This window comes from Panthera tigris, chromosome A2 (assembly GCF_018350195.1).
Source record: "Panthera tigris isolate Pti1 chromosome A2, P.tigris_Pti1_mat1.1, whole genome shotgun sequence".
Taxonomy (NCBI): domain Eukaryota; kingdom Metazoa; phylum Chordata; class Mammalia; order Carnivora; family Felidae; genus Panthera; species Panthera tigris.
Window position 1 is genome coordinate 65562504 of NC_056661.1, and position 27514 is coordinate 65590017.

A 27514-nucleotide genomic window follows, 5' to 3' on the forward strand; every position below is an offset into this window, starting at 1 on the left:
AGCAAAGAACTGAGATGTCCTGCCAAAAGTGAGCAAAAGTGGAATGAGCCAGCTTCTGGCCACTCTGTAAGCACGGCTGCAACCTGAGGGGACAGCCCGAGTCACAACCACCCAGGGGCACTATCCGCACTTTGCTGGTAATCTGTGTTCAGCACATCCCACAACAGAGTGGTACAACTGATGAACCCATGTTAACATCATTGTCACTCAGAAACTACAGTCTACATGAGGATTCGCTCTTGGCGTTGTCTGTGCTATGGGCTTGGATGAAAGGAGAATCACATGTCTCTACCATTTTAGCATCATATAGACCAGTTTCACTGCCCTAAAAAGGCTTGTCTTTTCTTTTCTTTCTTTTTTTTTTTTTTTTTGATTAAAGTTTATTTATTTTGAGAGGGGGGTGGGAGAGGCAGAGCAAGAGAGAAGGAGAGAAAGAGAATCCAAGCAGACTCTGCACTGTCAGCACGCAGCCTGACGCGGGGCTCGGGCTCATGTGCGAGATCATGAGCTGAGCCGAAATCAAGAGCCCAACGTTTAATCGACTGAGCCACCCAGGTGCCCTGAGCCCCAAAAATCCTTTGTGCTCTGCCTATTCATGTCTCCCCTCCACCCTAATCCACTGACCATTGTTTTCATAGTTCCGTCTTTTCTAGAACTTCATAGAGTTGGAATCATACCATCTGTAGCCTTCTCAGATGGGCTTCTTTCATTTAGTAATATGCATTCAAGGTTCTGCTAGGTCTTTTCATGTTTTGACAGCTCATTACCTTTTAGTGCTAAATATGACCCATTGTCTGGATCATATTGTGCTGGATCATTGTGCTGTACCCAGCACAGATATGTTAAAAGAAAAAAGTTAGTGGTTCCAATGGGATGAACACACCATGCTCTGTCTCCCTCTCCGGGCAGCTAGCAAACCTGGCCAGAGTGCACAGCACGGCTGTTGGAGGATGCTGAGCACTAAACTCTACCAGGTGAATTGAGGACAAAGACCAGAATTCCCATACTTCCAAACTGGTGCTAAGTTGGCCACTCTTGTGCCCTAGCCTGGACTCCATGCAGCCTGAGCCCACAGAGGGCGAAGGCAAGGATGGAGTGCACTGCAGGAGGAACCCTCTAGTTCCAGACTCCAACAGAGAGAAAGGGGTCCCCTGATGCTCAGAGAGAATGGGGGATCCTCCTGTATTCTTGCCTCCGTTCTCATGATCCAGTCCCTAAGCAGTCCTTCAGTAGCGGAGGCACCTGTGGCAACAGTCGCAGCAGCGGGGTCCCAATGGAGCCAGAAACTCTGAAGGGGAACTCTTTTCTCTCTCACCAGAGGGGCTAAGGTCCCAAGAGGGCAGACTAAACCTCATTGCTTTTCCCAATCTCTGCTCTGCTGCTTTGCCCGAGAAGTAGGCAGTCACAGGAAGTGTACCTCAAAGCAGGCTAAATAAAGCCCCAGTTTTCTGGCAAGAAGACAAAAAGGGGAAGCCAAGAGAACCAGACAGTACAGAAGAGACTGGAGAGAAGGTGGAGCTCAGGATGCTCCAGAAAGTTATTTACAGACTCATGGTGAAATCTCTTAACTCCTCATGTGTGGACCTGTCCCATAGTATCACCACAAAAGGCTTTGAGAACTGCTCCATGAGATGGACCACCACCCAGGTCCAAGACTGGCCACTGGTGACATGAACATGGGAACGTCTGAATGCACTGTGAAGGCTTTGGACACAGAACCAACATAAAAACAACAACCACACAAAGCTTGGCAGAAACAGAAGCTTGCACCCAAATGAGTCAAGTGTCTGATGAGACAAAAATGCAGTATTCACACTGTTTTAAGATTTAAATGAAAGCCAGGGTATCATAAAGTACAATTAAAAATGTCTAGGAAAATCCAAATTTACTCTTCATATGGAGACCTAGGAAAATCTCAACTCACAGGGAAAGAGAAGCCACAGAGGCCACAAGATGACCACATACTGGGGCTATCTAGTAAAGGCTTCAAATCAACTATTACAAAAGCACTCCAAGAAGTAAGCGCTAACACACCTGAAATAAATAGAAACATGGGAAGTTTCAGCAAAGTAACAGAAGATATAAACAAGAACCAAAAGTAAATTTTAGATTGGAAAATACAATAACTGAATTAAAAAAAAAAACCTCATTGGATGGGCCAATAGCAGACTCACCAATTTTGAGTATATGTCCATAGAAATTATACAATCTGAATGACAGAAAGAGAAATGACTGATGAAAAATGAACACAGACTAAGGAACCAATGGGACAATACCGAAAAGTCTACAATGCATGTCAACAGACTCCTAGGAGGAGGGGAGAAAGAATGTGTGTGAGAAAAAAAAATGTCAAGAAATAATGGCAGAAAACCCCCCAAATTTGGTAAGACTCATAAACCTACAGATTTAAGAAGTTCAATAAATCCCAAAGAGGATAAATACAAAGAAACCTGCAAAAACTAGTAGCTAAAATGAAGTGGAAAGAAAAGAACCATAAGTGCAGATTTCTATACCCAGCAAATATATCCTTCCTGTATGAAGGTGAAATAAAGGCATTCTCAACTGAAGGCAAACAAAGGCAATTCACTGCCAGCAGATCTGGCTTAAAAAAATTGCTCAAGTAAGTTCTTCTGATAGAATGGAAATGATGCAAGAAGGACATCTGGAACATGAGGATGAGAGAAATAATAAGCACGATAGGCTATTCTCCTCTTAAAAATACAGAGGTAGCAAACAACCAAGGAGGGTTCTTACACGATAATAAGCTATATTCTGCATGAATAAACCTCCAAGGAGGTTGTGAGAAGTATGTGTATTTTAACCCTAGGAAAACCATAAAAATAAACAAAGGCTATACTAACAACCACAACAGAAAAATTAAAATAAGATATAAAATTTTTCAAAAAATAAGACAGGAAAGGGGAAACAGGTAAGAAAGAAAACAATGATTAAATGATTGACCTAAATCCAAAAATACCATAAAAACCACAGGTCAATATATTTCATTCATATTGATGGTTTAATATAATGATATGACATAATGATTTACTGTAAATGTTCTAAACACTTCAACTAAAGGACAGATTACTCAAATATAGACAGTCCCTGACTTACAATGGTTCGACTTACAATGGTTCAAGTTTTTGACTTTATGATAATGTGAAAGGAATACTCATCCAGCAGAAACCGTATTTCTAATTTTGATTTTTGGTTTTTTTCCTGGGCTAGTGATGGTGGTAGGATACTCTCACGATGCTGGACAGTGGCAGGGTGCTGCAGCCTGAAATCATTAGGATGAACAACCAATACACTTACAACCATGCTGTACCCATATGAGCATTCTGTTTTTTACTTTCGATACAGCATTCAGTAAGTTACATGAGACATTCAACGCTTTATGATAACACAGGCTTTCTATTAGATGATTTTTCCCAACTGTAGGCTAATGTAAGCTGTCTGAGCACATGTAAGGTAGGCTAGGCTATGCTGAAGTTCAGTAGGTTAGGTGTATCAAATGCATTTCCAACTTACAGCATTTTCAACTTACGATGGATTCATCAGGATATAACCCCATCAGAAGTCAAGGTAGATATGTACATGCTATTTTCAAGAAACTCACTATTTAAAAAAAATTAATGTTTTTTTTTTTTTATTTTTGAGAGAGAAAGAGAGCACACACAGGGGAGGGGCAGAGAGAGGGAGACACAGAATGCAAAGCAGGCTCCAGGCTCTGAGCCGTCAGCAGAGTGTGACGCAGGGCTCAGACTTACAATCTGTGAGATTATGACCTCAGCCCAAGTTGGACATTTAACTGAGCCACCCAGGCGCCCCAAGAAATTCACTTTAAAAGTAAAATGATGGAAAAAATATACCATGAAAATATTAACCAAAACAAAATTGGGAGTTAAATAAAAATTAAAAATAAATAAAAATAAAAATGAATACAAATAAATAAAAAGTAAAAAGAAAGATTAGAACATTAAAAATTAAAAAATTCAAAACAAAAATAAAATTTTTTTAAAAATAAAAAATGTTAACTAACTAGAATTTAAATAAAAATTTTTAAAAATCCAGTAAAAGAAAAAAGAAAAAAAGAAAGCTGGAGTGGCCTTGAATCGAGATCAGACGAGGACGAAATGTTAGCCAAGTGAAGAAAAATGACCAGAAATAAAAAGGGACATTTCATAACAATAAAAAGGTCAATTCACCAAGAAGATTTAATCATCCTACATTTAAATGCACCAAACAATGAAGCTTTGAAATACATGACACAAAAACTGACAAATGTGATCAGAGAAATAGACAAATCCACAATTAAATTTTGAGACAACACTCCTCTCTTGCTCATCAATGTAACTAGTACACCATCAACAAGGATATGAAAGAACTCAAAAACTCTACATCAGCCAACCAGATCTAACTGATATTTCTATGACCTCACCCATATGTAGCAGAAAACACATGGTTTTCTAGTGCATGTAGAACATTCACCAAAATAGATGATCTCCTGGGTCATAAAACAAATCTTGTCAAATGTAAAAAGAATTAAAGGCACACAAAGCAGGTTCTCTAACCGTACTAAAATTAGACTGTAAATCAGTAACAGAATAAAGGCAACCATAAAATCTATAAGTACTTGGAAAGTAAAAAAAAAACAAACCATATTTCTACATATTTGGTTGGTTAAAGAGGAAGTCTCAAAAACTTGAATATAAATGAAAAAAAAAATCCAAGTTGGTAATTGGTGAGATGATAAAAAAGTCCTCAGAAGGAAATGTAGAGTATCAAATACTTATATTAGGAAAGAAATGTCTTAAATAGATAGTCCAAGCTCCACCAATCAAATTTAAAAAAGAACAAATCACCTAAATCATGAGAAGGCAGGCGATGATAAAGGTAAGACCAGAGAAAACAAAAAGGAATTGAGGACAAAATGTGGCTCTTTGTAAAGATCAATCAGGTTGATAAGCTTATAACAAGCATGACAGAAAAGAGAGAAGACACCGATTAGTAACATGAAGAATGAAAAAGAAGAGATCACTACAGAAACCACAAATTCAACAACTTACATGAAATAAACTTATTCCCCCCAAATCACAAACTATGCAAACACCCTGAAGGTAAAACGGATAACCCAAATACACGTACTTAAAAATGTGAATTTGTGGTTAAGAATATTATGGAAAAGAAATCTTCAGACCCATATGGTTTCGTCGGAAAATTCTACAAAACATTTAAGAAAAATAAATAAACCATACCAATTTTACATAACCTTTTCTGAAAAATGGAGGAGGAGGGGATACTTCTCAAATCCTCATATAAGGCCGGTATTACCATGATGCCAAAACCAGACAACTACATCTCAAAAAAAGAAAACTATATACCAATATCCCTCATGGACACAGATGCAAAAATCCTAAAAAAAATTAGCAAATAGAATCCAATGATATATGAGAAGAAGAACCCACAGGTGAGCGGGTTTTATTTCAGGAATGTAAGGCTGGTTCAATATTTGAAAAGCAGTAAACGTACTTCCAGTTATGGAATGACAAGTCACCGAATAAATGAAACAGCACAGGGAATATAGTTAATGATATCGTAGTAGTGATGCATGGTGACAGATGGTGGTTATGGACGGTAAGCACCACAAAATGAATGGAGTTGTTGAATCGCTGTGTTATACACCTGAAATGAATGGAATGTTGGATGTCAAATATACTTCAATAAAAAAAAAATAATCTATTGAAAAAAATTTTTTAACGTTTATTTATTTTTGAGAGATGGGAGAGAGCGCATGAGTGGGGGAGGGGCGGAAAGAGAGGGAAACAGAATCTGAAACAGGCTCCAGGCTCTGAGCTGTCAGCGCAGAGCCCGATGTGGGGCTGGGACTCAGAAACGGCGAGATCACGACCTAGGGTGAAGTTGGACGCTTAACCGGCAGAGCCACCCAGGTGCCCCAAAAATGATTTATTTTTTAAAAGATTGACAAATTGAGTTACAGGGTATTTAAGTCAAAATCTGTTCTTCTGAATTAAAATTTTATCAATGTGATGTCTCTCCCATCATTAGAGCATAAAGGAAGGACAGGCCAGTTTGCTTTTTAAATAGGTGAGTAAACGGGGCGCCTGGGTGGCGCAGTCGGTTAAGCGTCCGACTTCAGCCAGGTCACGATCTCGCGGTCCGGTCGGTGAGTTCAAGCCCCGCGTCAGGCTCTGGGCTGATGGCTCGGAGCCTGGAGCCTGTTTCTGATTCTGTGTCTCCCTCTCTCTCTGCCCCTCCCCTGTTCATGCTCTGTCTCTGTCTGTCCCAAAAATAAATAAAAAACGTTGAAAAAAAAATTTAAATAGGTGAGTACATAAGGTGCCCATATCGACCATGCGCACATGGACATATGAAATGAAGAAAAGCGTTTGGCTTAATTTAACACCAACAACTCTCATTAAACCAGAATAGGACAGAGCTTCCTCTACGAAACACCTTCAGCCAATTTCATACTAAATGGTGAAAGACTGAATGCTTTTAAGACTGTGAGCAAGACGAGGATGTAGACACCCTCATTCCTCCTATTCAGCCTATGCTGTGAAGTCAGAAGAGAAAAAGAAATAAAATATTGGGAAGAATGGAGTAAAACCATACATATTTCCTAGACATATATAGACAGTCCCAAAGAACCTGCAACAAAACAAGACCAAAACCTCCTAGAATTAACGAATGAATTTATTTAGCAGGTCAGAAGAGACAAGGTCAACACGCAAATCAATTATATCTCTGTGCAACAATGAACTGGACACCGAAACATTAAGGTACCATGTAGGATGGCTCTAAAAAAGTAAAATATTTAATTATCAGTGTGTCCAAAATGGACAGAATCCATATGCTGAAAATGACAAAACACTAATAAAAGAAATTTAAGAAGACTTTGCGTAAATGAAAAGATCTAAATAGTTCATGAACTAGAAGATGCAAATTGATTCCTAGATTCAACAAAATTTTAATCCAATGTCCAGCGTGATTTTTTTTTTTTTTGGTGATACAAACAGATTCCAAAATTTATAAGAAAAGGCAAAGAAATGAGAATAACTGAAACAATTTTGGGGGAAAAAAGCAAGAAAGTTGGAAGAATCGTGCTGCCCTGTTATAAGACTAACTATAAAGGTACACGACGAAATGGTGGTGAAGGAACAGATCAGTCAAAAAAAAAATTAGAGACTCAAGCAATAGGTCCACAGAAATATAATCAACTGATTTTTGATGAAGGTGGAAAGGCAAATCAATGGACAAATGACAGTATTTTCAACAATGGTATTGGAACAACTGGACCCAATAGGACAACAGAACAACAATGAAAAGGAAGAAGAACTTTGATGCAAATCCCACACCTTAAACAAAAATGAAATCGAAATGAATCACAGAGCCAAACGGGAAAGTCAAACCACAGGAGAGAATCTCCATGGCCCGGGGTTACTTGGGCCAGGGTTCTCAGACATGGCACCCAAAGCGTGTCTAAGGCATGAAGTGAACAACGACAACAGAAAAATTGGGGTTCTAATCTTCTGAGAAAACTGTTAAAAACCAAAAAGACAACCCACGGACTGGAAGACTAATACTTATAAATCACATATATGACCAAGGAGTTGTATCCATATTACAGAAAGAAACTTCAAAGTACAACCTATGAAAACAAATAATCTAATTAGGCGAGAGACTTGAACAAAGATTGCCCCAGAGAAGATACATGGATGCCAGATAAACACAAGAGTAGCACTGGACGTCATTAGCCATCAGGCAAATGCAAATTAAAACCACGGTGCACCCTCCCTTCAGACATCTAAGATTGGCTAAAAGAAAAAGTTTTGGACGTACCGAGTGCTGACGAGTGTACGAAGCAGTCTGAACTCTCCAACGTTGCTGGTGGGAATGTACAATGGTACAGCCACTCTGGGAAACAGTTTGGCAGTTTCACAGAAACGCACACCCCGTGACCCAAGCAATCCCATGCCTGGGTATCTACCCCAGAAAAATGAAAACTGAAGTCCACACAAACAGCTGTAAAAGACTGTTTCTTTCTAGTCGACACACAAATCACAAGAACGCTGAAAACAACACAGACGATGATCTCAACGGAGTGGAAGGATAAGCCAAGTGGCGAGGATCCACACAACGGAATGCTACAGCAATAAAACAGATGAGGAAGTGATAGACGCAAGAAGTTGAATCTCAGAGATGGACACTCAGTGAAACAGTCCATCTCAGAAGATACGTACTGACTGATGACATCTCTGTGGATCCTCAGACACACAAAATGGTAGCTATAAAAATCAGCGGCTGCTTGAAGACTAGAACGGGATGGAGTGAGCAAGAATCTTGGGGGTGATACACCTGTTCCGTATCCTGATTGTGGTGGCAGTGGCACAGACCTGTATGTGCATGAAAGTGCACACAACTCTACACCTAAGGAGTCGATGTGACTCTGTGTCAACTAAAAAATAAAATTTAGGAGTGCCTGGGTGGGTCAGTTGGTTAAGCGTCCAATTCTTGGTTTCAGCTCAAGTCGTGATCTCATCGTTGGTGAGATCGAGCCCCGTGTCGGGCTCTGCGCTGAAAGCACTTAGCCTGCTCGGGATTCTCTGTCTCCCACTCTCTCTACCCCTCCCCTGTACTCTCTCTCTCTGTCTTTCAAAATAAATAAACAAACATTTAAAAATAAATAAATAAGATTTAGAAATACAAAGAGAAGGGGCGCCTGGGTGGCTCAGCTGCTTGAGTGTCCAACTTCGGCTCAGGTCATGATCTCGTGGTTTGTGGGTTCGAGCCCTGCATCGGGCTCTGTGCTGATGGCTCGGAGCCTGAAGCCTGCTTCGGATTCTGTGTCTCCCTCTCTCTCTGCTCCTCCCCGTGCCCCGCCCCCACCCCACTGGTCCTCTGTCACTCTCTCTTTCTCAGAAATAGGTAAACATTAAACATTTTTCAAAAAGATACAAAAAGAAAATAACTAAATTCAAGTGCCAATCTTCAAGACAGATGTCCACGGAAAATCCTCCCTCCCCACCTAACGTATATACAGTGATGAATCCTTGCTGCCCTTTTAAAGAATAATGGGAAAGAGTCATTAGCAGCCAGAACTTATTATTTTCACTCGTGAATAATGATAGCACAGAGATACAGCCTGGGTGAGCAAGAGGGCAGAGAAATGTCTGTGTTAGCAGAGGCGACTCCTGGCGTGCCCCCCGCATTTGGGGCCCAGCAACTTCTGCAGGTCAGCACATTCTGGTGAGCGATGGATAGCAACTGACTGGTTCACGGCCTTTGGTCCCAAATAATGACAGTCCACCATTTGGTTATTTTGCAAGCTATTCTCCCCTACTTTTCTCCTCTCCTTTACTACCAGACACCTTCAGGAAAATCAGTAGCTGCCCCACCATCCTCTCTCACTACCTGCCTTGCTAAACCCACCTCAGTCCTTTGCTGCCTGAGAGTCCCAGGCCAGCAGCCCTCAGGTGTTGGTGCCCTGGACCAGCAGCCCTCAGGTGTTGACTCTCTGGGCCAGCAGCCCTCAGGTGTTGACGTCCTCGGCCGGCAGCCCTCAGATATTGATGCCCTGAGCCAGCAGCCCTCAGATGTTGACTCTCTGGGCCAGCAGCCCTCAGGTGTTGACGTCCTTGGCCGGCAGCCCTCAGATATTGATGCCCTGAGCCAGCAGCCCTCAGATGTTGACTCTCTGGGCCAGCAGCCCTCAGATGTTGACACCCTGGGCCGGCAGCCTTCAGGTGTTGGTGCTCTCATCCACCCTCACCTCACACACTTCCCCTGGGTACTCGCTCACTCTTGGACCATGGTGACAGCAGCACCCAGGACACGGGAAAACCAAATCAGTTTGGTGTCATATATTGCAATCTTGGTTCCCTGAGTCGGGTAGGATGACAGAAAAATACAAGAGGCCCAGTTACATGTGAACTTCATATAAACAGTGACTACGTGGGACATACTTACGCTAAAATACATTTGTTGTTTATCTACAATTCACGTGTAAGTTGGCATCGTGTATTTTCTTGGCCAACCTTGAACCAGCCAGGCCCTGGCATCCTCAGGAACACAGGACAGTGGGACCCTTCAGATGGGGCCGTCATGGTGGAGTTAGCAAGCACCTGATCTAAGTCAGGTCCTACGCCACGTTGTAAATTCTCAGGCTGGCCCCGAAGCCCGGCCTCGCTGCCAGGGTGCAGAGCCCCACATCTGTGCATCCCAGGCCGGCTGCCCTCCACAGGCCCTCGTTCTACCCACATGCAAAGCGAAAGCTGTCATTTTGCTCTTCACTTCAAACAGATGGCTCCAGATTCCAGATCCTGCTCTGCCGGCCACCCAAGGGCACGCAGGGTCAGACACTGGGCCCGGGAGGTTTCTGCCGCTTCCGGCTGCGTGACTTTGAATAAGTCCGTGAGTCTTGCCAAGCCACACGTGCAGCAATCCCAGTAGGGACCTGTCCTGCCTCTGCACGTGGTTCCGAGGACAACAGACTCTCAGCGCTGGCAAATGGGATTTGCCAAGTGCCCTTCAAAGGTTAACTGTTCTCGCCTTCGTTGTCAACCAGGTCACATCCCTAGAAACTCCAAATCATGTTTCTCCTCATCCTGCACCTGCAACTGGTCCCCAGTCCATCAGTCCTATCTCTGACCCCCTCCTGAGATCCCTCCTGTTTCGCTCCCACCCACGGCCTGGCCCCAGAGGCTCACGACCTCCCCCCTTTCCCCTGGGTCCCTACAGTAGCCTTCCAGCGAGGCTTCCCCAGCTGCAGCCTTGCCCTCCCACGGCTCCCGGAACGTGTTTTCCAAAGAGAGCTGATGAGCTGGCATGGGTCCTCCGAGGCCACGGACGGGCTCCACCCCATGGCACAGATGATCTGCAAGGCTGTCCAGCCACATGTTCTCTCGGCTGGCCTCCCTTCCTGGAAAACCAACCCCCTCATCGTCCCAATCCAGGCCGTGCACTGCACACCTGTCCTGGCTCCTGCCGAGCCCCGACGTGGAAAAGCTGACCATTCATTCCCTAGCCAGCGACTGCCCAGGCTCTCCGATGTGCACAGCAGGTGCACTCACAGTGTCTGTCCCCTACAAGCGAGCGTTTCCGGGAGGCCACAGAGTGCGGGTGGGCGGCAGGGACCAGCACAAACCACCGAGAGTAATGAATTACCCCCTGTGCCAGGAAAACGCCGCATCCTGTGGGGAACCGGACCTTGTCCCACGTTCACCGACCACAACTGTGGAAATTAGCACTTCCCACTCTGCCCGGCTTGTCCGAAACACGGAGACCAAGCTGATGCCCCATCGTGGCACGGAGACCTGCTTTCAGGGCTGAATCTCTCCTCCCTCCGCCATCCCTGGTTTTGGTTTCTATCTTCACTACCGTTCCTGCAGACAGGCCCTCCACCACGGCCTTGTGGAAGCAGGACACAGAGGAGATCAGCAGCACAGGAAGGAGGAAGACGTGCTCGCAGGCAGAGGCAACCCTGCGTTGGCCACGTTTTCCAGTGGAATCGGAGAGGCGGTGTGTGCTCCGGAGCAAACAGAATCGAGTGCGCACCCGCGGTCAGGGAGACGCACCAGATGGGCCGGTCACAGCACCTGTCGTATCAGCCACGTGCTGCTGGCCACCAGGGCCACTGAGTGCCACCAGCACATCTCACTGATCTAACCTGGGGATCGACGGCTAACCGCTGGGAACGTGGGTTCTGATGTCACGGGCAAAGCGGACGGTCGGCACCCAGCAGAGGTGATGGCAGACCTGAGATGCCACAACTCAGGTGCTCTGCTGGAGAAAACCGTGTCTGTGTCCCAGAGCGGTGTGTGCTTGTCTTCCTCTAAATCTCAATCCTGAGGTCAGGTGACCCCCGCATAAACACAGGATGCAGAGACAAAGCACGCAGGAGTGAGTCATTTCTCTCAAACTCAGAGATAACTGCCAGACTCCAGGCGTCCTCATTGCCCTGCACTGCCTGGATGGTGACCCAGACGCTCACCCTGTCTACAGGGTACGCAGTCCCTCCATCAGCCGCTGTGAGTCGGCGGAAGACCCATGAGTCACCTGTGCACACGGGTGCACAGCACACAGCCCTCGATGACAGGCCAAGGAGCCCAAGATGCATGTGAGCAAGGCTGAGACCCTGACGCACTTGGAGGTCACTGGGGTGACAGGAAGACACAGGAAGGAAAGGAGGTGACAGGAGCCAACAGGAGATTTGCTAGAAGGAAAATAACTGGGGCCAAATGCCTTGCCTCACCAGTTGTCCTCACCAGTGGCTGCGGCTTAGGACTCATTTTTACAACCTTGAAAGCCAGCCTGGGAAGACGACCCAGGAAGAAGTCCCCATATGTTCAGGGAAGCTGGTGCTGCGGACTGTTAGTTTGGTTCCAGGTAACGAGAGGATGTCCGGGGAAGAGCCTTGGGAGTGAGTGGTGAATATGGGAGCGTTTCGAAAGGAAACAACTGTGTGGGATTTTCCCATAACATAACCACGCCAAAGAAAATGTTAGAAAATCGTACGCTTGCGGGGGTGGGAGGGGCACCTGGATGGCTCAGTTGGTTAAGCACCTGACTCTTGATTTCAGCTCAGGTCATGATCTCACGGTTTGTGAGGTCGAGTCCCACGTCAGGCTCTGCACAGACAACACAGAGCCTTCATGGAATTCTCTCTCTCCACCCTTTCCTCACTTGCTCTCTGTCTCTTAAAATAAATAAACTTTTTAAAAAAGTGTATGCTTGATAATGGGCACACGGGAGTTCCCGCACTAGAATCTCTACTTTGTGTATGTTTGAAATTTTCCATCGTATACTTTTAAAGGAACAAAATTCTATTTTTTGTCATGTAAAGTCACTGAATGGAGGGGCGCCTGGGTGGCTCAGTCAGTTGAGCGTCTGACTTCGGCTCAGGTCATGATCTCACAGTTTGTGAGTTCAAGTCCCGTGTCGGGCTCTGTGCTGACAGCTCAGAGCCTGGAACCTGCTTCAGATTCTGTCTCCCTATCTCTCTGTTCCTCTCCTGTTCATGCTCGGTCTCTCTCTCTCAAAAAGAAACATTAAAAAATAAATAAATAAAGGCACTGAATGGAGTCAGCTGAATCTTCAAATCAATGGTGGTTTATTATCAAATGTAAGTAAGTCTCCTGAAAAATGACCTGTCCCCAAATTAAAAGTTACTGTTAAAAGTTACTTTTATGCATGATAATGCAAAAAAAATAATAATAAAGAAAAGAAAAAAAAAACACTGCTCAGTCAGAAGCTGGGGAAATCCAGCCACCCTCTGGGGGGCCCTGTGGCTTGTTGGCCCTGGATACACTCTCGATCACACGCCAGCCCGGGGGCCCTGGCTCCTCCTTGGCCTGAATTCAATCACTGAACCACAGAAGTAAGCTACTAAACAGTACACAAGTTTACATTACCATCCGATGAACCTGCACCCATTATGACGGTGAAAACCAATGAGAGACCCAGCTACTGTCCCTCACCCTCCACGGCTAAGGCACCTAACGCGGTAGAGCCACTAGGCTCCTAATGGGTAAAAAGACACGAATCCTGTGACTCAGCCGTTCTACCCCCAGTGCTTACTGAAAAGAATGGGACCATATGTCCAAGCAGAGACTATAAATGTGCACAACAGCTTTATCTGCAACACGTTGTCGGAAATTAATAAGCGGAACGCTGCCGTCATTAAAGAAGGATGAAGCCAAACTCATTACGCTCAGTGAAGGAACTAGACCAAGAAGAGAGGGCACTAAACAATACCGTTTATAGAAGGTTCTAGAAAACGCACACTTGCCCTATGTGACTGAAAGCTGATCAGCAGTTGCCGGTGCAGGGAGAAACAGGTGGCAAAAATACACCAGGAAGCTGTCGGTAGTGACGGACAAGCCTGAGCCCTGAACGCAACAATGGTTTCAAGGATGTGAACGGCGTGCCGTTCACTGTACATAAATACACCTCGATCTGTAGTTACAACACGTAGTACACACTCTCGGTCACAAAGAGCAAAAAGAATAAACTCCAGACAGAAATAATCCTAATCTTCAAAATACGAAGAATAATTGCGTGAGGGAGGTCACTCGTAACTGAGGACCAACAACCTCGGTACAAGACTCCATCCTGGCTGTAGCACCTCAAGGCGCGAGATCACACCCAGAATACACATTGTTCTCCACACATAAACGCAACAGTCAAACCTTGGTTTCTGAGCATAATTCGTTCCGGAAACATGCTTGTCATCCAAAGCGCTCGTATATCAAAGAGAATTTCAAGAGCCGTCGGCTCAGGTGTGATCCTGTGACATTCGGCATCACTTATGACTCGTACGGCGAGACGTCGCTCGTTTATCAAGTTAAAATTTATTAGAAATGTCCGCTCGTCTTGCGGAACACGCGCAGAACACGTTCCTCGCGATCCAAGGTGTTACTATACTCCCAACTCTAGCGATTTGCCTCCTAAGATTTTCATCAGACAAGAACTTTGTCTAAATAAACATTTAACATTTTTTATTTGACCTCGCTAGTCCGGGAATATATGTGTAAGTTTGAATCCCCTGGAGATCTAGCGTCGTCCTCGAACACGGCACTTAATTTATGTAGAATTCTCACCTGTATCACCTGCCCAATCAAAGTTCTCAAAAACGGTTCATTATCCAATTCGGTGGAACCAAAGACACAATCCCGTGAGTGCCTGGCCTTGCATATGGTCATGCCCTAGGTCTGCCCTGCCACACCACTGCTGCCAGGAACTTCCAGCCACCCAGCCAAGCAGACGGGACAGCCCGGTGACCAGACGGCACACAGCACATGCTCGGGTCCATCAGACCACACTGTGTCTTAAGTGCACACGCTGCTCACGTCTGCAGGTCTGCACAGATCACGTGTCCGAGAACTGTGACCAAAGCTGCAGGATCTAGGGTACAACCTGCTCTCGATTTTTTGTTTTTTAATTTACATTCTAGTTAGTTAACATATGGTGTAGTATAGGTTTCGGGAGTAGGATTTAGCAATTCATCAGTCACATGTAACACCCAGGGCTCATTCCAGGTGCCCTCCTTAATGCCCATCCCCTCCCCTACCTCCCCTGCAGCAACCCTCAGATTGTTCTCTTTGTATTTAAGAGTCTCTTATGGTTTGTCTCCCCCTCTGATTTTACATTATTTTTCCTTCCCTTACTCTATGTTCATCTGTTGTATTTCTTAAATTCCACATATGAGTGAACTCATAGGATATTTACCTTTCTCTGGCTTATTTAGCTTAGCATAATACACTCCAGTTCCATCCACGCTGTTGCAAATGGCAAGATTTTCCTCTTCTCGATCTCCATGTAATATTCCATTGTATATCCATACGAAATCCTGTTTATCCATTCATCAGCCGATGGACATTTGGGCTCTTTCCATACTTTGGCTATTGATGACAGTGCTGCTATAAACATTGGGGTGCATGTGCCCCTTCAAAACAGCACACGTGTATCCCTTGGGTAAATACCTAGTAGTGCAATTGCTGGGTTGTAGGGTAGTTCCATTTTTAATTTTTTGAGGAACCTCCATACTGTTGTCCAGGGCAGGTGCACCAGTCTGCCATCCCCACCAACAGCACAAGGGGGTTCTCCCTTCGCATCCTCACCAACACCTGTTGTTTCCCGAGTTGTTGATTTTAGCCATTCTGACAGGTGTGAGGTGGTATCTCATTGTGGTTTTGCTAATCTTAACTTTAACTTGGCTGAAAAAGGTCCAATCCTGACAGTCTCTCAGTTGTCTGCACTTTTCTACACCTCTTCACTCTCCTTTCTGATCATCGGGGGGGAAAAAATCCCCGCTGAATAAGGTTCTAAGTGTCCATTTACGCGAGCTAATCTTGGTGCGATATTTACAGCCCCTCCCGCCTGGCTGCTGTGTGTGTCTGGAAGGAGTGTTATATTTAAGAACTGCTTCAGCAGAACCATTTTATGAGAAGGCCTTTCATAAAAATAAACCTGACTTATCTCCACCCCGCCCTACGAGGAGGACTAAATGCGCCATCTTTTCTGGGTGTTCCGAAAGCACTTTGTGCACATCTCGCTTACAGCATGTGTCCTAACTCCTTGTTTAGAGATCTGTCCCTGTTTCTATCCTGTGGGCTCTATCAGGTCAGGGACAATTATCCACACCCCACAGGCGGCACATGGAGGAGTTTTAATTAATTCATATTTAAAAGAAAATCACAGCTAACCAAATGGATAAGTTTTAAAATTATTCTACATCAGTAAAAATGGATTTCACTTTTTTAAAAAAATTTTTAATGTTTATTATTTTTTTTTCTGAGAGAGAGTCAAAGTACGAGCGGGGAAGGGGCAGAGGGAGAAGAGACACAGAATCCGAAGCAGGCTCCAGGTTCGAAGATGTCAGCACAGAGCCCGATGTGGGGCTTGAACTCAAGAACTTGTGAGATCACGACCTGAGCCGAAGCCAGATGTTTAACCGAGTGAGCCACCCAGGCGCCCCTATCATTTCACTTTTTTTTTTAATTTTTTTTTAACGTTTTATTTATTTTTGAGACAGGGAGAGACAGAGCATGAACAGGGGAGGGTCAGAGAGAGGGAGACACAGAATCTGAAACAGGCTCCAGGCTCTGAGCTGTCAGCACAGAGCCCAACGCGGGGCTCGAACTCACGGACTGCGAGATCATGACATGAGCCGAAGTCGGCCGCTTAACTGACTGAGCCACCCAGGCGCCCCATCATTTCACTTTTAAACACCCATAATATGGAGAGAAACCTGAGAAAAAATTAACATACAGACTATCATATACACGACTTTAATTCAAAGTTACCCAAAGGTGCTGGGAGATGTTTGATTATATCAGGACAATCAAAAATGAGAAATTAATCTTGGCTTTACTTTCTTTCTTTGTTTTAGTTTTGTGTGTGTGTGGGGGGGGGGGGGGGATTTGTTTGTTCGTTCGTTTGTTTTGTTTTGCCAGAGCATTATTTTACACAAGTTAAACACTTCATGTCTTTTTTTGATCAACGATTTCCTTTTCAGACAAATAATTCTGCGGGAAGACAATTACATAAATGTCGCCGCAAGTGTTTTGCACAGCCGTTTCTGTCTCGTGGTGGATGCCTGTCAAGGCTTCAGAAGCATTTCCGTGTTGGTGATTACTCACAGCGAGGCGCTAAGTATAGCAGGAGTGCTTGCTTGCAATCTGGGCTCGGTGTCTTTTTCCAAAGCAACCTGGTTAGACCACGTGAAGTGCATTAAAACATACACAAAAGGGCCCGTGAAGAGGAAATTTCTGTTGACACAGAACAATCGTGTGCTAAGTAAATGGTTCTTGCAGACTAAACAGAACTCCTAGGCCGGCCTCCTTGAGAGCGGGAACAGTATTTTTATTCAATTTCATTTAAGGGCTTGATGGGTGAATGAACAAGTGAATGGATAATCTTTAGCCAGGATGGGACCTCTGAACCACCTGGGGGCTCCTCAGACCACTCCCACTGAACCCCACCCGGTGCCAGCAGGCTGAATTAGAACCCGACGCTTGATTTCTCTTGGGGAGAAGCTGAGATGTCTTTATTCAAAAGCCCCCCAAGTAGAAGACACAAATACATGGAAAGATATCCTATGTTCATGGGCTGGAAGAATTAACGCTGATAAAATGTCTATACTACCCACAGCAATCTACAGATTCAATGCAATCCCTATCAAAATTCCAGTGGCATTAAAAAAAATATTTTTTAATGTGTATTCATTGTTTGAGAGACAGAGCATGAGTTGGGAGGGGCAGAGAGAGAGAGAGAGAGGGAGACACAGAAGCCGAAGCAGGCTCCAGGCTCTGAGCTGTCAGCACAGAGCTCAACACGGGGCTTGAACCCACAAACCTCAAGATCATGACCTGGGCCCAAGTCGGACACTTACCCGACTGAGCCACCCAGGCACCCCCAGTGTGGGTTTTAAATACTATCACAAGTGGTTTAACCAAGATGCTTTGGGAAAAGGCCATCAAGCTCAGATTGCCTCGTGGTGGTTTTGAAACGTGAGAACACGTGTTTTACACTAGTTTCCTCACTAGGAGCCTCATTCCACCCCCTTGGGAGTGCACTGGACTTGCCGACCTGCTTCTGAGGAATGCGATACGAGGCTACGTGACAGTGTGTGACTTGGAAGGCTCGGTCATAAAGGTAGTGCAGCCTCCTCGAGTTCCTTCTCGAATCCCCGGCTCAACGGGAAGCTGGGCGCCACGTGGAGAGGACCACGTAGCAAAGATCTGAGATGTCCCACCAAAAATGAGCAAAAATGGAATGAGCCAGCTTCTGGCCACTCTGTAAGCACGGCCGCAACCTCAGGGGACAGCCCGAGTCACAACCGTCCAGGGGCACCGTCACACTTTACGCTGCTAAGTTTGGGGTAATCTGTGTTCAGCAAGATAAGTACTACACCTACGGTCTTCCAGCCGGCCACCTGTGTGATCGGGCCACGCTTTCCCAGCCGGAGGGCCATGGGGATGCGGTCACTGCGCAGCTGGTTGACGAGCATGCTCCTGTGGGCGTGGGCTGCGTCACCCACCAGCACTAACCACGCACAGACGCTGGGGCCACGCATGCAAGGCAGGCCTCCGCATCGCTCTTAATTAACCCATGGGACCGTCCTCCATTTGGAAAGTGGGGAAAGAAAGGCCCGCCCTGCAGGCTCATGGGATGCGGGTGTGGGTGCTGCGAAAGCCGCCCAACCGTGCGTGCGTGTAAATTACCGTTAAATAGACCCCCTCACTTCACATACCGTGGCGTTGGCCTAACTCACTAGGCAAGAGCAGGGACTACCTTTGCCCATATGGACGGAGCGTCTCTGTGCAGCAAATGTGACTCTATACGATTTAAAACGGAAGCGAAGCCTTGAGCTGACTCTTTTGAGTTGCGTACAGAGGACGCCAGGCTCTGGGGCCAAACCCACCTGCCCCAGGATGGCGCTCATGTGACAGTAATTCCTTTTTCCCGGCTCAGCTCTGTCAAACACTACTCGACCAGGCTCCTCCCCACCTCCCTACCTCCATCCCCTGACCACACTCGCTTGTGGAATAAAGGAAGCGCTACCTGTACGACACCCCCGGAGCCACAGCAGTCTAGGACAGGAGAGTCACAAGGAGATGTTGCTGGCACGCACCTAGTGCCTTCCCGCCAGGCTTTGAGGCCAGACGGGAGCCTGGCACGCCCTCCCCGGAAATGAGCGGACAACCTCCAAGGTCCATGTACACACACGTGAGCACACCTGCACATGCCCCTCTCAGGTCACGGGGCCTTGTGAAGACCCCGAGGGATTTAGTGAGGCTGCCAACAAGTGCCCCCAGCAAACGTATGCCACTGCTTTCAGACTGGGAGTTTCACAGCTGGCTGTCAAGAAAGTACTCTGTTCCAAAGAACTTCTGCAAATCCCTAGCTTCCAAAGCACTGAAAGGAGGTAAATCAGGCCGAGACCACAGAAATCATGATTCTGCTTATCTTCCCTTATCTGTCTCTTTCCGCCTAGGGTCACGAGATTCAAACTGGCTACAGGGTTAATAACCCCCAGCACATGGGCCCAGGTTCCGGTGGGGACTGACCAATAGCATGCCAAGAAGGTCTCAGACCCAACTAGAACACTCTAGGCAGGACCAGCACCATGTGCCTGCACCCTACTGATGGGACTGGGGCAACAGGAAGCTGGCAGTCGTGCTCAGAGAATGAGAGAACATATCCACAATTGAAAAGGCACGTAAGAAGGGCCACTGCTGGCCACAGAAAGCCTGAGTAAGTTAGTTACCTCTCTGGGGTTCAGTGTCCTCATCCCCCAAATGGTGACAGTAACAGTACTACATAAAGGTCTAGTGAGGGGGATAAATAACACTGCACAGAAAGCACTCACCCCACAGGCTCTCCCACACCTGTTCTGCAAGCCCAGAACTGTGCATACTCTGTTCAACCACATCGCTACTCAGACTGGGCACTTGGATGTCACAGCCATGTCAAGCTGTTTTAAGTGCTGCTTTCTGGTCAGCCATCTCAGCTGCATACGTATCTCACTGCACACAGGTCCACAGACCATACTTTGAATAGAACTGGCCTCCAGGCCCACTGCAAACACAGACTCTGCAGACCTGACCCTGAAAACCTGATTCATTGCTTCTTTCTGATTTTATTATTACAAGTGTTAATGGTTGCCTTTGGTTTCAGGCTCAAACTACACTTATTAAAGCACAGAGGGCTGCCATATCCGACCAGGGTCCCCTGAATGTTGGTACTAAATGTGTCCCATGGAAATTGAAACAGCAGTATGTGCATGGTAGGTCTGGGCCTGAATCCCTGCATCCTTTTACCACCACCCGATGCAGGAATGGTGGATGAGGCCCACTGCCTCCTAAAGAAAATGGATAATGGCCTTTTCTTCGGAAGTGCTGGAAGTGAAATGAAGGAATAAACCAGAAGCCTGGCCCCACCCTGAGCTCTACCCCACGCTCTACAAACGTTCACTTTTCTCCCACAAAATCTGCACCTCCCCAAGGACCTGACTTTGTTCCCACTTCATGTCTCCTAGAAAACCCTCTCCATGTCTCAGACTTCAACCTAGAACTGTCTTTGTGGCCCAGAGTGACCTTACTGCCAATATCTAAAGACTATGTGGAGGGGTTAAGAACTGTGCCAGGTTAACTGCGTCACCACGCTGACCCTGCTATCACTGATTAACCTCTCTATGTCCCACGTTCCTCATTCACAAATGGGAGAAACAGTAGCACACACTTCCTGGACTGTTTTAAGGAATACAGTGAGGGGACCCATGCAAGCACTTTCAACAGTGCTCGGTAAGCACCCAACAACACTGGCTGTGGTTGCTGTGTGGGCCCTGGGCCTGGGACAGGACACGGGACCCATGCCGCCCAAGTCCTCACAGAGCTGTTCGTGGCTCTCTCCACGAGGCCTCCTCCTCTCTCCTGCCCTGACCCAGGGCACCCCACTCTGAGTTCCCTGGCTGTGCGTGTCAAGCCTGCTCTGTCCCCCTGTCCTCCGCTGGATTTAAGCACCTGGAAGACAGGAGTCCTGCCTGATTATCTCTTAGCCTCTCCTTCACCTGCCTCACACTCATTACGAGTAAGTGAAGAGCTTTCTTCCAAACTTCCTCATTCCCCTCCTCCCAGCTCCCACCATCGTAGCCTCGAAGGCCACAGACCTCTCCCAGTTACCCATGTTTGGAGTTGCGCCACTCTGTGACCTGTGGCTCCCAGAGTTGTGCACCTGGCGTCTCTAACACCATCCCTTCCTTTCCATTCACCTCTGTGGAGGCAAGGTCAGCGCCTGGGCTACTGGAACGCTGGCTGTCCCGGCTGGTTCCCAGACACTCCCTTTTCCTCTCTGGGCCTCTCACATCCTGGCTTCAGGCTAAACTCCTAAGAACACACTCTGTCCGTGAGGATGGCACTTTTCTGCTCAACACTGACTGATCCCTTACGTCTTTAAGACGAAATCCAGACTCCCAGGCTGGCCCTCCACTCCTGGCATCACCACATTGGGCATCTAAACACGTGCTGTTCAGGTCATGACCTCACAGTGTGAGTTCGAGGCCCACATCGGTCTCTCTGCTGTCCGCTCAGAGCCCGCTTTGAACCGATCCTCTGTTCCCCCCCTCTCTCTGCCCCTCCTCTGCGCTCTCTTTCTCTCTTTCAAAAATAAATAAAACATTATAAAAATGAATAAAAAAATAGGGGCACCTGGGTGGCCCAGTCAGTTGAGCGTCCGACTTCGGCCCAGGTCACCATCTCACGGTTCGTGAGTTCGAGCCCCACGTCAGGCTCCGTGCTGACAGCTCAGAGCCTGGAGCCTGCTTCGCATTCTGTGTCTCCCTCTCTCTCTCAAAAATAAATACGCTTTTAAGTAAATTAATAAATAATACATTAATAAATAAATAAGTAAAGCTGCACAGCCCCGCAGTCTCCGCCCTTCAGTCAGCCGGAGGTCTGTCCGCCCAGCGTCCTACGAAGGAAGGATCCTGGATCCTCACACCCTCTTCTCCTCACAGCGGCCCCTCCCACAGTGCTGGGTCTCTGCCTCCCCACCTACGCATTTTATCTAATTGTCAGCCTCAGCGCAAAGCGTGGTAAGCGTTTCCTCATCTCCCCCTGTCCACAGTCATGGCCAGAAGACCTTCCTTTAGGTTGGTTTTAAGGGATCTTTTATGTCTCGTCTTGGCCTGGTCCCTCTCTGGATTCTCCCCGGGGCTAGGAGATGCTTACGGAATAATCGTGGACGGGCTGGCTGGCTAACAGGGGGCGGGCGTCTGGCCTCACCGCCAGGATAATCAATGTGGAGGCGCCACAGAAATAAAGCAAGGGCGCCATCACTTCTTAGAGGTCAACCTGGATGGGAAATCCCGCCGGAAGACATTCTGCTGCTAAGACAAAGGGAGCAGACCATCCGTTATTTCCCGAAGAGTCACGATGCTGGTGATGGTCGTGCTTTCGAAACATAGGGCTTGACCCGCGTCAAGCACGAGCTAACTCGCTGGCTCCGTCTTCCCAAAGCCGGTCTGTGACAGTGACCGTGCATCGCTCGAAGCCGCGTTCTCAGAACTGAGCTATGGATGTTGCCATCACCGCCATAGAAACTTCTACTCTGGAGCTGCCGTGTTTGAAAATACAATAAAGGGATGGCCACCGGAGCCTGGTTACAAAGTTAATACAACACACGGTAATTTCAGGGCTGTGCTCCTACACCCACTTGCATGGACAGAGGTGCAGAAACATGCTACGCCCTTTATAAAAATCTGGATGTGGGTTGAATATGGGTGGGAAAGCCTGTCATCCAAATCCAGTGACAGGTCAACATGCACATGTGCCCTGATGTGACCAGCAAGGGTGCAATGTGGGGTAGGAGGCGGTGGGTGGCACCCCCCCAAAGCCTCCTGGGCTGAAGGAGAGGCAGAAACAGAGGTGGGGTCAGCCTGTTCAGCGTCGTGACCTTCCCTTAGCTAAAAATAGAGTCATTTTAAGAGGAAGTTGGCCGGGGCACCTGCGTGGCTCAGTCAGTGGAGAGTCCGACTCTTGATTTCGGCTCAGGTCATGATGCCAGAGTCATGGGATCGAGCCCTGTGTCGGGCTCCACACTGAGCGTGGAGCCTGCCTGGAATTCTCTCGCTCTCTTCCTCTGCCCCTCCCCGCCTACTTGCTCTCTCTAAATAAAATTTTAAAAGCTAAACAACAAAACAAAACAAAACAGCTCATTCATTGCTTCCCACCAGCCTCGCCAGTTAAAGTCCAAACCCTGACTGACACACAGATACCATATCATTTTAAAGTCACAAAACGAGCGGTAAACATCAAGGAAACATTTCAAACATGGAATTTTCCCCCGGCGACTCCCACTCAGATGTGCCCTCTCCAGAGCAATGTTTTCCACAAAAGCCCTGTTTTTCCAATTTTGCGGATGTCAGTTCTAATGGTTGGTTGTAACTGACAGGGTGGGGCAGGGGGAGGGTTCCGCACAGGTTAAGTAAAACATCATCAAGAGGGCTCAACTATTTTTGTGAGACAGACTCAAACAAGTTTTAAAACTATCAGAAGAAAACAGATTGAGGGATGTTTAGCTTGCGTAGGCCCCAAATGAGCTAAGAACGTGGCGGGGGGGGTGCTTTGTGACACTTTTTTAGCCCCCAGCTGGATGCCAGGTGGGGGGGTTAACCATCAGCTCCTTCAAGGTCCCCTGGTGTCAGAACAGATGAGCACAGGGGCGCCTCAGTGACTCAGTCAGTTGAGGGGATGACTCTTGATTTCGGCTCAGGTCGTGATCTCTCGGTTCATGAGGTTGAGCCCCACGTCGAGCCTGAGATTCTGTCTCTCCCGCTCTCTGCCCCTCCCCCCATCAAAATAAATAAACTTAAAAAGAAAAGAAAAAGAATGGGGGTGCCTGGGTGGCTCAGTCGGTTGAGCGTCCGACTTCGGCTCGGGTCACGATCTCGCGGTCCATGGGTTCGAGCCCCGCGTCGGGCTCTGTGCTGACAGCTCGGACCCTGGAGTCTGCTTCGGATTCTGTGTCTCCCTCTCTCTCTCTGCCCCTCCCCCTCTCGTACTCTGTCTCTCTCTCAAAAATAAAACAACAAAAAATTTTTTTTTAATTAAAGAAAGTAAAGTAGCGAAGTTTCCAAACTAACTTTTGCTGCTCTGTGAATGTTGGAGACGTGATACACGCTAACCTCACCACGTAGGACGTGTTTTTCCACCGTGGATCGGTGTAGACACATCTGTGAAGTGGTAAAGGGGACTGATCTACGGCAGCTGGACAAGAGAAACACTCACACCTCATGACCCCCTCATCAATGCTTTTTATTTATTTTATTTATTTTTTTCATGAACGCTTGTTTTTTTTAAACACTTATTTCTGAGACTGAGAGAGACAGAGCATGGGCAGGGGAGGGGCACGGAGAGAAGAAGACACAGAATCCGAAGCAGGTTCCGGGCTCTGAGCTGTCAGCGCAGAGCCCAACGCGGGGCTCGAACTCCCAAACCGTAAGATTGTGACCTGAGCCAAAGTCAGATGCTTAACCGACTGAGCCACCCAGGCACCCCTCATGAACGGTTTTTAAAGCAAACCACTTCTACGTCATCCTTTCTGCAGGCGTTGTCAGGACACGGGTAACCTTTACGATGGTCATTTGGAAGCAGAGGAGGAGAAAGTTTTCAATCCCACCCCGAACTGAGCGTCCATGAGAATTGCAGACAGCGGGAAGGGAAGACAGGTGGGTGGACGGGGGTCTCAGCCAGCAGCTAGCCTCCGTGGCCGATGTCCCACTTTTTGCCACAGGGACCCTGTCTCCTTCCCACCTAATGGTTTGTTTACTGCACATCAGCGGATTGTGCTTTCAATGAAGAGGGCTCCAGCCAACAAAACTACATTTAAGTCTCGAACATCAGCCACACGAACAAAAGTATATACTTCTGCCATATTATTCCTCTCACCCGAGCTATTTTTACACTCAGGTCCCAAAACACTGGGCTTGAAAAAACTTCCAGGATCTGATTTGGGAATCTGCTTCTCTGCCAAGTGCTGCAAGTGATTTTAAACTTGACATTGATCCCCACATATACAGGCACGCACACGCACACCCTCATGCGTGTGCACACATGCACACATGCGCACACACACACTCACTCACACGTGGCTACACGCACACACACAATACCCACATGCACACAAATACATGCACACACACATACACACAGGCACATACACTCTCTCGCGCATGCATTCACAGCCCATTTTCCCATCAAGTTTCTGACCTCACTTTGCTAAAACTGTCCAAGCTCTTTACACGTGATTGTAGGGTCAAGGTATTTCCTTCTTCCACCCTTTGACTCCTAGGGCCACACAGCAGCACACACACTGTGGAAAATGCAGGCACGTTCTCCCCATCCCACCCAATGCCCAGGCCAGCGGGGAGGTGGGAAGCCCTGACTGTCCCTCCTGGGCCACCCCCACGCTCTGAGATCCTCCTTCCTCCCACCCTAGCAGGCTGGCACCATCCTGAACACGCAAAAGTGGGTGTGGCGTGCATGACAAGAGCGGAGACCTCAGAGACAGAAAAACTGTTAGCGCCCTGCTGTGCTACAGACAAAACGCCAGGTCCACACTGGCCTTGTGTGTCAGAGCGCTCTCTCGGATGGATGGGGCCGGGGTGCAGACGTTTCCACCTTCTCAGTGCTGAGGACAGCACGTGCAGGGAGACTGCTGCCCGAGGATGCCGGCTGCCAATCGGGCCCGCGTCAGGTGGACCCATGGCCACCGCAGGGAGCCCTGCACCATTTTCTGTGACTTAACGTTCACAGCAAACGAAGGACACGTTTTCCAGCAGGGGCCGAGGAACTGCCGGGGCACCCATTCTGAGACAGCTTGGGGCCTCTCAGGATCCTGGAGGAAGGCGGAGGGGCACGTCACCCACCCTGTCTGCCCATCGGTGCCAAAGCTCCCCCCTGCTTGCCTGGGGAGTGGGAGATGCTCCCTGGTTCCTGTCCCCTCATCCTCCAAGATTTTAAATGGCCAGGTGACTGACACAGGGCCATGGCGAGGATGTGGAGACCCTGGGACCCTCATGCAACGTGGGTGGGAATGTGCGATGGTGCAGCTGCTGCGGAAAACAGCATGGAGGGTCTTCAAACATGCAGCCGAGAACTGCCATCCGGCCCCGCGATCCCATTTCCCAGGGGACGCAAGACCAGCAAAAGCGGGGACTGTTGCTTGCAAACCCACGTTCACAGCGGCGTTAGTCATGACAGCCAAAACGTGGAAGCAAAAACGTCTACCAGTCTCAGCAAGGAGGAACGAGCAGGAAATAGACATTACAGAGACTCACTCAGCCTTAAAAAGGAAGGGCAACTTGGGGCGCCAAGGTGGCTCAGTCGGATACGTGTCTGACTCTTGATCTCAGCCCAGGTCATGACCTAACCATTCGTAAGTTCGAGCCCCGCATCCGGCTCTGTGCTGACAGTGCTGAGCCTGCTTGGGATCCTCGCTTTCTCTCTCTCTCTCTCTCTCTCTGCCCTTCCTCTGCTCATGCTCTCTCTTGCTGTCTTTCTCAAAATAAGTAAATAAACATTAAAAAAAAAAAAAAGCTAAAGAAAGGACATCCTGACACACATCACAACATGAATGAGCCAGTCCCCAAATGCCACTGTGTGATCCCACCCCCGTGAGGTCCCTAGGGGGGTGTCACACTCTCAGGCACCCCAAGTAGAAAGGGGGCAAGAGATTTAAAGAGGCTGGGGGGAAGCGGATGGGCAGGTAGCGTTTAATGGAAGAAAGTTCCGGAGAAAGTTCCGAAGATGGACGACCGCACAACAGTGTGAACGTACCTAATGCCACCAAACCGTGAGACTGGTAAATGCTACATTATGTAAAGTTTACCACGATTTTTTAAAAAACAAACAAACCAAAAGACAGATTGGGTTGGTTGGTGGAAAGAAGGGAAGGGATACGTGATGGAACGTTCAGCTCAGACGCGAGAGCAGAGGCCGTGACCTCCATCCCTCACCCCTCCTCGGGCTGGGCCGGGGCAAGTTCACGGGGCGCCCTGGCCATGGCAGAGCATCAAGACAGAAAGAAGCAGGTCCCCGAGGATCTGGCACCCCCCTCGGCCTGTTCAGGCTGCCACAACCAAAGGCCGCAGACTGGGCGGCTTGTAAACAGGGGAAGTTTACTGCTCACAGTTCTGGAGGCTAGAAGTCCAAGGTCAAGGTGCCAGCGAGGTCTGGTGGGGCCCCTTTTCTGGGCTGCAGACTTCTCCCCAGGTCCTCATGTGGTGGAGGGGCCGACAGAGCTCATGGGTCTCTTCGCAGGCAACAGTCCCCATCAGGAGGGCTCCCCCTTCATGACCTGAGCACCTCCCACAGCCCCACTGCCCAGTACCACCCCCTTGGAGGTCAGGTTTCTACATATTAATTGGGGGGGGGGGTGGACATAAACATCCAGATCCCAGCCACACCTCGACGCCAGCCCGGAGCAAGCG